The sequence below is a fragment of the Sinocyclocheilus anshuiensis genome, unplaced genomic scaffold, assembly GCF_001515605.1.
Source record: "Sinocyclocheilus anshuiensis isolate Anshui unplaced genomic scaffold, SAMN03320099.WGS_v1.1 scaffold1082, whole genome shotgun sequence".
In the NCBI taxonomy this organism is placed as follows: Eukaryota; Metazoa; Chordata; class Actinopteri; order Cypriniformes; family Cyprinidae; genus Sinocyclocheilus; species Sinocyclocheilus anshuiensis.
This window is the reverse complement of record NW_015542379.1, coordinates 2,486,447-2,497,112: the sequence shown is the minus strand read 5'-3', so window position 1 is coordinate 2,497,112 and position 10,666 is coordinate 2,486,447.

The window sequence follows — 10,666 nt, the reverse complement described above, 5'->3', positions numbered from 1 at the left end:
TCTTAAGACAATAAACACAATAAATAAATAAAATGTATGAATGATGCACTGCTAATTGCTATATAATTTATGACAGTACATAAACTATAAAGTATATTTTCTACCTTATTCTGTGCAGAAAATTGAAATAATTGTTTGTAGTATATAAAACGATCATAAAATTGCCATTAGGAAAAAATTATAGATTACAAATGATTGATTAATGTCCAGCAGTGTATTGATTTCTTATAGCAAATTCAAAGTAATAGATAAGAAAATAATTCCTTGTAAAATAAATAATAATACATACATACCCTGGTGTGACAAAATATTAGCCTATACATAATACTTTTAAAGCTGTTTTTGTTAAATCTTGGTTTACATACATTTTAACATATACCATGTCATGCCATAGCATTATTAACCTAGCTTCTAACAATGCACAAGTGTTTTTCTCTCTAACCCATGGTTCTGTAACCATAAATGCTGCTGTGTAATTTGCCCTCTGACTAAGCAGTCAGATGGTACACGGATGGAACTTTCTTGGCAAGAGGATTGTGTGCATCACAGTCAGGTACAAGGGGCTTCTTACATTAGGTAAAACAGAAAGTTTAATTTTCGCAACTTATCAACTTGTTAATAGCAATTTGCTGTGGAATATGTGCCGATCGGGTCCAGTCGGGTCTGTGTCTTCCCGGCCGGGTTCGGGTCCATCTTTCAAATAATTGACGGTCCGCGTCGGTTCCGGGTAGTATATTTTTGACATTTCTCGGTTCTGCACGGGCCCGGGTCCAACTTTCAAAATAATAGACGGGTAGGGGTCGGTTCAGTGTAGCCCATTTACGGGTCTCTTCGGGTTCAGGTGCGAATTTTTGGACCCGTGTAGACCTCTACAGAGGAGGGCTGTTGCAGGGGAGTATGGAGGGCTATGCTGGGTATTTCTTTTATTCCAAGGTTGTGCTCTTATAAACCTGGGTTACTCTGGCTCATGGAGCTACTTTTAATTCTAAGCTTGAAGAATTATTTTAAGTAATATTTGACACACTACAATTTATGACCTCACCTGTGCATCCAGAGCTGCCATCCATAGATGATCTGAAACTAGTTTCATCTTCCTGCAAGCACAAGTGTGACAGTGTCAAACATCACATTACACTGTGTATTAAACTGCAATAGTATAATATATTAAAGTATTTAACATTGTGAAATAAGAGATAATTTCATAACAATGACAGAAAATTGCATTTTCTAGTCTAGAAAACTGCATTACAGAAGTAGAAAAACTTGTTCTGTATTTATTGAACTTGCCTCTTGCGTTATTGAAACATAATAATCGTGTTTTTTGTGGGAAAGTCATGAATCCAGCCTGGATCAGAGTGACCCCCCGCGTGGCTCTGCACGTGCAGGCCGCTAATCAGAGGCAACTCCTGACTACGTTACATTAATGTTACCGAACATCAACTAAACATTGGTTAAGATATTCATTTCAACATTTTGCTGAAAATATGTCCTTCAGAAATAGCATTAAGACAACAACATTTTAAAGTAAATGAAGATTATAAGTGGATTAATGCTAAAACGCACGTTAACCATGCGATTCTAACTGTGGCCTTAAAACATGATCTTAAGACTTATAAGAATCTACAGCCCTAAATTTATATATTATTGTTAACATTATTGTGATTTTGGTACATTAATCTATACTTTCTGCAAAGCTGCATTAAGTTTATGGGGGGGGGTGAGGGTGAGGGTGAGCCACAGGTGAGGGTGAGGGGAGGGGTTAGTCGCGCTGGGGACGCTGATCTCCGCTTCTGTGTGACTCATCACGACTGTCTACTACTCAGAATAATGCGCTGGACTTATTCTTTTACCCGACTTTCCTTTCTGTTTTTGTGCGATTTCTGATCGGTGAATCAGCATATTTGCTCTCACAAAATAAATGCATTTTCTGCTCAAAGAGAGATTTAATGACTCGACTGTTTTTTTTTTTTCCAAGTAAAAAATGACAGAACGTTGATATAAAAATACTTTTATAGCCTATTAAATTTTACATTTAAAAACAACACATGAATGAATGGATCCAATTTAGAACTCACTTTTTATGATATTCATAAATAGTAACTATTACTAGCCCTTGTAATTATCAGAACTGATATTATTTTACCCTCTGAGAGGAGATCAAATAAATAAAATAGGATTGAAACAAGTGAGGCTTGTCTTCAGTGAGACCTCTACTTGAGGCCTTGTTCTCAGATGGTTTCTTGCATTTGAACTAAGTGACTAGACCAGTTCTAGACTGAGGTGTCATAGATCCATCAACCTGCTTGTTCCTGCTTGTTTCAAACTATTTCAACACCACAACAGAAGCAGCTGAGGTTCTAGCTAACATTAAATGGCTTTCATGAATATATTATCAAAACATTAACTTTTGTTGGATTCTTAGAAGGGTCTGAAATTAAGGGTGTGAAACAGAAAGTGAGTCAGAGCTGTTGTTCTTGTTGATGTCCTTAGAAATGGTCTATATTACATTTTTTACAATTGCTAGGGCACATTTCTCAATACTTAGGTCACACTAAATATTCCCACTCTTCACACAGCTAGTCTATGTGGGCTATCATTTTTATCATTTGGCACAAAATGCATTCATTGACCACATCTGTCAAATTACATGAATTCCTTTATCACTTCGACACAAACACCACCAAAACTTTATGTGCTACACAAGCCAATTTGCACATGTTTACATACTGTTTTCAAAACTATTCAAAACCTAGCACAGTACAAAAATGAATAAGACAGAAATGTGCAACATTTCTACAGTAATATCATATAGAAAAGTGTTCTGAATGTAAAAAATCAAATACTATCAAAGCAGCTGCATGTAGCTGAACATCTTCACAAGTGTTAGTCTTTCACTTTCATTACCATCTGTACAAAAGAGGAAAACCTAGGAATAAGTTTGTACTGTAATGTAAACATGGAGCATGTAACATACACTGCAGTGAATTATAAACAGTAGCGAGCATCATTCTTGTTTTGTAAAGACATTTTACAATAGCAAACATTGTATAATGCTCCCTGTTTTCAGTGTTTTTAGGTTGCTGTGTTATGAGTGATAACGTGTGTTTTAGTGGATTTTGAATGTGAAATGAACTGCTGTGTCAAGTTGAAAGATGGTTAGGAGAACTGTGTGAAGAGTTTTGAAGAAGTGACTTAAGTATTGAGAAATGTGTCCTAGCGATTGTAAGAAACTGTACACGCACACACTCACACACACACACACACACACACACACACACACACACACAGACACACACGCACACACTGTTATCAGTGCCCCTTTTCTATTGTTGATTTGTTTATTTTTGGTGGCTGTATGATTGATTGCCATCTTGACTAGTGGCAGCATGTGCTAGACATAATTAAACAGCAGCAACAACAAATAAGGGAAAGTGAGAGACCACGTCCCTGAACGCATGCGAAGAGGACTTACAGGGAAAGGATGCCGCGGGTAACGGGTAGCTTCCGACACTTAACAAGCTCCTTCGCCTTGACCCTCTGTCACACACACAGAATGATGTCAGCATCAGCATTCTGTAACGCAGTGTGTCATTCAATCAAGACTTTGTGTAAGCTATTCTTTGAAGCGAGGGTGGTATAAATACTCACACACATTACACTGGTATCACTTTTACTGAGTTACAGCCGCCAAAGCTCTGAGTCATTTTGTAATTTAAAATAAACACTTATGACAGCTTTTACTAGATGATTACAGAGCTGCATTACAGAGCAGTACAATTCAGGTCATCTCAGTAATAATTTATAGCCTGATTGTGATTTGTTGAGAAAATTTGATTGCAAGGAGAGACTGGGGCTAGTCGTCACAATTTTTACTCAAGGTACTCTGGAAAAAAAAAAAGTGTAAGATTTACTTTGAAACAATTTTCACTGAGAAACTGCTAATCAATTTCACAAATTCAAAGAAACGGCAAGTAACATATTGAATTAAACATTATTTTTTGAAGTAGAAAGACTTTAATAGTATTTTCTTGTAAAACATATTCCAAAAATCATTTTTTTGTCAAATCATCCAATCAAAAATTGTTTTTACAGTGTAGGTTTATTAAATGATTAAATTATTAAGCACATGAAACATCAAAAACATAAAAGATCACCAAATTTTTAAACCATTGTGTGACTATACAAATGTGACAACTTACCCTATATTCAAGTCCTAAACATTAACAGTTCAACATTTAAGTTAAAATCTCATAGTTACTGATATACAGTCCATGCAACAACATCCCTGTGTGACAACGTGCCCCAGACTCAGACTTATAGAACAGCACATTAATCACTAATAATAATAATAATAATAATAATAATAACTCAGAGTACATCTTGTACCGCAGTAGTATTTACAGTTTGAAGCTCAACACAAAATCCACTTCATGTGTAATAATAGTACATGCTGTCCTTGTACCATTGTGGAGCTGATGGCGCTCATGTGACTAATACAGTTGTTCACCAAAGCATTCAAAGTGATAAAAACTCAGGCGTTGTTTTATGAGCTGAAGCCTGACAGAACCTGATAAATATTTCCACTATAAAAAAACTGGAACAGGAAGAGTTATGCTACAACACTCTAATGTTTTATTTCCCAAGTAATCCGAACCTGCCAAAAATATCACGGGCTGGGTCCACGAGACACGCCAAAACCACACAATGCAAATTGCTCTAGACTATAAAACTAAATCTTCCGCTTAAACAATGAAGTACATTGATTGGCTGTATAAATCATATTTACTTAAGCAATATCACACCAGATCGCGCTATGGCTGTGATTCCCGAAGGCAAGGCCGCAGGCTGAGTACAAAATATTCAGCAAGATCAGTGTTGCCAGGTTTTCACAAGAAAACCCGCCCAATCGCTACTCAAAAAAACTAGCCCAATCGCATTCCGAGGGGGTCCCCAGTTAAAAATCGCGTTCCAGGGGGGGAAATGCACGTTTTTGGCGGGGTTCACCTTCTAAAATTCACATCCCAGGGGATAAATATAATGTTATTGGAGTCGCTTCATGAAAAACAACCAGCGGCAACAGTGTTAAAGTAGCCCAATTCCTTGGCAACACTGAGCAAGATTGCGAGTGTTAGTGATATTCTTTTATACAACAACAGTTCAAAAAACAATAATATTGTGCAACTTACATTTTAGAAACAATATTGATAGTTGTTCTCAGCAACACAGAAGCAGCGTCAAATGAATGATTCAATGATTCACTCATAAAGATTTGTCGCCACCTACTGGTGCCTACAAAAAGATAAAAAAATAAGTAAATAAGTAAGTAAATAAGCACGCTGCTCCATTAGTCATATTAGGGTTAGCATTTAGGGTTGCCAGATCTGCTTAAAAATATTAGCCTAATGGACCCTTTTCATATTTCTGGGGTTCTCAGAAACGAAAGTCATCATATATGTATACCTCAAAAATGGCCCAAAACTAAATACCCTATCCCAAATACCAAAATCAAAATATGCCACTCCCATACATAAAATACGTATTTTTTTACTTCTATGCGTTTTATACAATTTCAACTTGAAAATCATATATATTGGTAATCATAAACAGTTTTATCATTGGCAGAATATAAAATATTTCAGTAGAAGCATTTCAGTCTGTATAATTTATTAAAATATGTCAAATAACCCAATGGGGGGAAAAGTAATTGGCAGAATATGAAATATTTCAGTAAAAGCATTTCAGTCGGTTAAAAAATACTGCCAAGTGGACTTGGCAACCCTGGTTGGACTACGTTTTATAAATATACAAAAAAAAAAATTATTCATATGAGCAGAATATTTAAAACACTGTGCTGGGATCAGATGATTTGCGTTATAAAAATTAGATCAGAGAGCAGCATTACACAACATCAGCCATTTATTTTTTCAGTAGCTACTTGAAAAGATGAGCTTACTTATCTCTTCAAGTATTCACGAGACACGCTACATCATCTTGAACCTTTCAACTCATTTAGCAGCGGTCAGATTCTGTTTCCAACATCCTTGCACCGTCTACCTCATGTTAAGTGGGGACACAGCGCATGGCATACGTGTGGGACTTCACAATTGTCTTTGGGAAAGTCGGATTTTAATGTCCCTCTAATTAAGGCATAAATCAAAGTCCCTCCATCAGCGGAGCCTAAGAACCGGCCTTCCCCGCATTCCCTTAAGCCCGTCGGCCCGGGGCAACAGCTGCCATGTAATTTGCCCCCCTCTCACCCCAAGAAATCGCTTCAGACGCCATCCATCTGAATACCATTAAGGCCCATAGAGAGACCGCTGCCGTGCGTCCACTCTTTGACTTAATTACTTTGACCGCTGCCGCTTCACTCGGAGTCTCACACCGAGACCATCATCTTGTCATTGATCCAAACACTTATACTCCACCAGGGACCTCTCGGACAAGCTTTGGTCCGCTATGGGGTTTGGGTATCAAGAGAGCGGGACAATAGCAACAACTGCACGTCTAATTTAGCCCTTATTTACTGTCAGGCTGTAACAGGAGCCACGGGGACAATGTCAGGGAGCACAATGGGATGATGATCAGGGAGCTATTGTTTTTCAGGCTAATTGGGCATCTGAGGTGCGGTCTGGGAAACACAGGACTGCTAAAAGAGGAGTCCGATACTGTGAAAGAAAACCTTACAAGTCCATGGCATTCAGGAGCATCCCTGTGGACTCCTGACCGCAGGCGAACATGAGAGCGCGGAGCCGGTCCGGCAGTTATTTGTGCTGTCAGAGAGCTTTAAGAGACATCCACTTAATCTTTATTGGTATTGCCAATTTAGCTTGTCCAGCGTATGACATGCAGCGAAACCTCTGAGGGGATGGAGGGGCTGGATGAACAGACACTTGGCCTTTCACAAAGAGATTTACAAATATCTGCTTCATTACCGTGTGTAAACTGAGGCTTTTAATTGTTCTATTTTTGAACTAGATTAAGTTCAACCTCTAGATTTTCACTAATGATAAAGTCATTAATCATGTCCAGTTCAGAGTTATTATCGAAAACTATTGAGAAAAGACTGTGTACAACTTGCGGTAAAACACTAATTAAATTAAATTCCATTGAACTATAAAACAAACAAAAGAAAACTATAAATACAGTGTAATTTTTCACTGACCAATTAAAATGGATATGCAAATTGAGTTTCTGGCAAAAAAGCATGTGAAAAGTATAAGCTGGCTTGATATATATATTGATGTTTTGAAAGAAGTCTCATATGCTTACTAAGCTGTATTTATTTAATCACAAATACAGTAAAAACTCTAATATTGTAAAATATTATTAAAATTTAAATGTTATGTTTTCTATTTGAATATATTTAAACATTTAATTTATTCCTGTGATGCCAACACTAATTATTCAGCATCAATAATCATGCAGTTTTGTTTAGGAATAAAATAACAATAATTCAAAAAAAAATAAAAGAATGAAAGACACTTATTAAGTAAGGATGCATGATTAAATCATTAAATTGATAAAAAAAAAGTGACAGACATTTATGCATAATGTAACAAAAGAGTTCTATTTTAAATAAACACCGTTATTTTGAACTTTCATCAAATAATTCTGAAAAAATGCATGCATATATTAAGCAGCAAACTTGTTTTAAACACTGGAAGTAATAAGAACCATTATTGACTGAGCACTATTAATAATTGATAATAAATGAGCAGCAAATCAGCAAATTAGAAAGATTTCTGAAGAATCATGTGACACTGAAGACTGGAGTAATGATGCTGAAAATTCAGCTTTGATTACAGGAATTAGTGCTGTCAAACGATTAATCGCGATTAATCGCATCCAAAATAAAAGTGTTTGTTTACATAATATATGTGTGTGTACTGTGTATTATATATATATATATATATATATACACACACATGCATGTATATATTTAAGAAAAATTTGATGTTTATATAATACATATATTTATATATTATATAATTTATATCAATATAAATATATACATGTAAATACATGTACATATTTTCAAAATATATGCTGCATGTGTGTATCTGTATACTGTATATACATAATAAATATACACAGTACACACACACATATATTATGTAAACAAAAAACTTTTATTTTGGATGCGATTAATCGCGATTAATCATTTGACAGCACTAGTTTTTATTAACAGGAATGAATGACCTTTTACAATATATTAAAATAGAAAACAGTTATTTCAAATTGTAATAATACTTCACAATATTACTATTTTTACTATATTTTTAAACAAATGAATGTGACCAAAAAAAAATAAAAAAAATAATTATTATTATTATTTCAGATGTTTGACCAGTGGTGTAAATAATCATATGTTACTAATATAAAAGAAAAAGAAAAATACAGGGCATCAATCAATCAATGCCATTTATTGTATTATGTTAACACAACCTTTGCATGATGTTTGTTCTGGCTGGCCATCAATCCTCTGACTTTCTGGTAATACATCAAGCTTCCAGGCTGTTGATTGATATTTTCAACACATGTAACAGCCCTGTGTGGCAGAGAAAGCAAAAGTTACATTCAAGTCGTTATGGAAACAACCTCTAAGCTCTTGGCATTAACTCTTGAACTCTGACAGGTGGAGTCGCTGTCTCTAGAGCGGACCGGGGGAGTGTGAGAGTTCACCAGCCTGCCCTCTCTGCTCTGGGCAAAAATATTATGGTTTGTGGAGGGTGAGTTTTGGAGGGGATTGATGCAGCAGCCTGTGGGGTCAGTGGAACATGTGCCAGGGTGTGAAGGCCGTGCGTCTCCTTTCTTCAACCTCCCAGACAGAGAGACGATCCACCGGGACAAATAACTAAGCAGCTGTCATTCTCTTAGAGCAGTAACACATTTATACAAATATCGCAAATTAAAAAATCAGCATATGACATCCAAAAAAGCATCAAAGCACCTCCTAAATGGCTTAAAAAACACAAATGTCCTTGCAAAATGAATATCAGAAAAACTCACTACTATATATAAAACTTTATATCAAAATGTTTGATGACACAGAGCCCCATGACGACCCCGTCCTAAATTATAATGGCCAGCTATAATATGCTCACATATAAAGACCCATTAATATAATTATTTATATACATATATTAATCCAAAGTCTAATACTGTAAAAAAAAAAAAAAAAAAATCTGAAAGATATTTATCATCTTGAGATGTATCTATTAACTCTGTAAAGCCATAATCTTGGCTCTTTTTTTTTTAAATGGAGAAGTTGAGGCATTTGACTGACTAAATAAATAAATACATACATACACACATACATAAATGCGTCATATATTATGATATTGGAGAATATGAAACTCGGGGGGAAAAAAAACAAATGGCTCAGTTTTATTCAGTGGCTCTAAATGGGCAAAAAAAATTAATTTGGTGCAGATGCTGTTATTTATATGGACAAAACCTATGAAAAAAAGATGACATTGTAATAGCTTGTAATATAAGTTAATTAGATCTTTATAACAGTATATCAGATTACTTACATAAAATGCATATAATTATCAGTTGTGACTCTATATATTCCAATAACGTCTTAGTAAGATGATATTTAAATGCTGAGTTTTATGATCAAAGCTCTGTAGTTTCAAAACATATCATGCAATGCAATACAATGATGATTGAGAGAAGAACAAATAGACATTGCTCAAAAGCCTGATGCATCTTATTTGATACTCAATTTTATTATTATTATTTTTTCTTTCTAAAAAAATGATGTATGGGTAATCAAGTTAACCTAAGTTGCTTCAGTCAAGATGTATAAACCTGAAGACAAACATAAAAAATAAAAAAACTGACATATAGTCAAATTATTATGACTGACAGAATGGTTACAGAATGATACAGACTGAAACTGTAATCATGTAAAAATCTGTAAATATTAATTTATCTTATCTTATTCTTCCCCAAACCCCTGGAAGAAATCCTTGGGCAGATGCATTTTTTTTCATGATAAGGAAGTTAGAACATGCTACTTTATTAAGTACTAGTCCATATTTGGGTGTAATTCCAATTTATAATATGTCTGTAATCGAATTAACATTAATTTTTTGTTGTGATAGTTAACTGGCAACCGCAGACTGGCCACTGAAGTTTTCAAACGGGCTGAATTTGGCCGGCAGATTGAATAGATCTACACACAAAAACTATTGTTCGCATGCCAAAGAGATGTTTTGCGCATATATGACATGGGGAGCTGGTGGGGAGTTCAATTCCAGTTCTTCAGCTCTGCTTGACTAAGGCCAGGTGCTCAATCACAGCGTCCCCAGTGCGAGCTGCTATCCCCAGAATGCGACTGTATGGTGTCTGCAGGGTTCCTCTCTCATCTGATCTCAGCACAGCGGCTATAAAGTGGGAGGAGACCGAAGTGACCAAATGCTGCTCGCTCACTTGGCAGTGGTCCACCCCTCTATAAATGGGGAGACAGACAAAGTTCAAAAGTGCACTTTGGGCTTGTGAGCCTTGCAGATATGAACAATGATGTCATAGCTCTCAGTTTTTCTGCAAATGCTTTAGAGTCAGACATTGATTAAGGTAATAGTATAGGCCTGACAAAAACAGCAGGCAAATTGCAAGTTGCAAATGTTCAGAAAAGCTCTTGTAAAGATGCATTTAA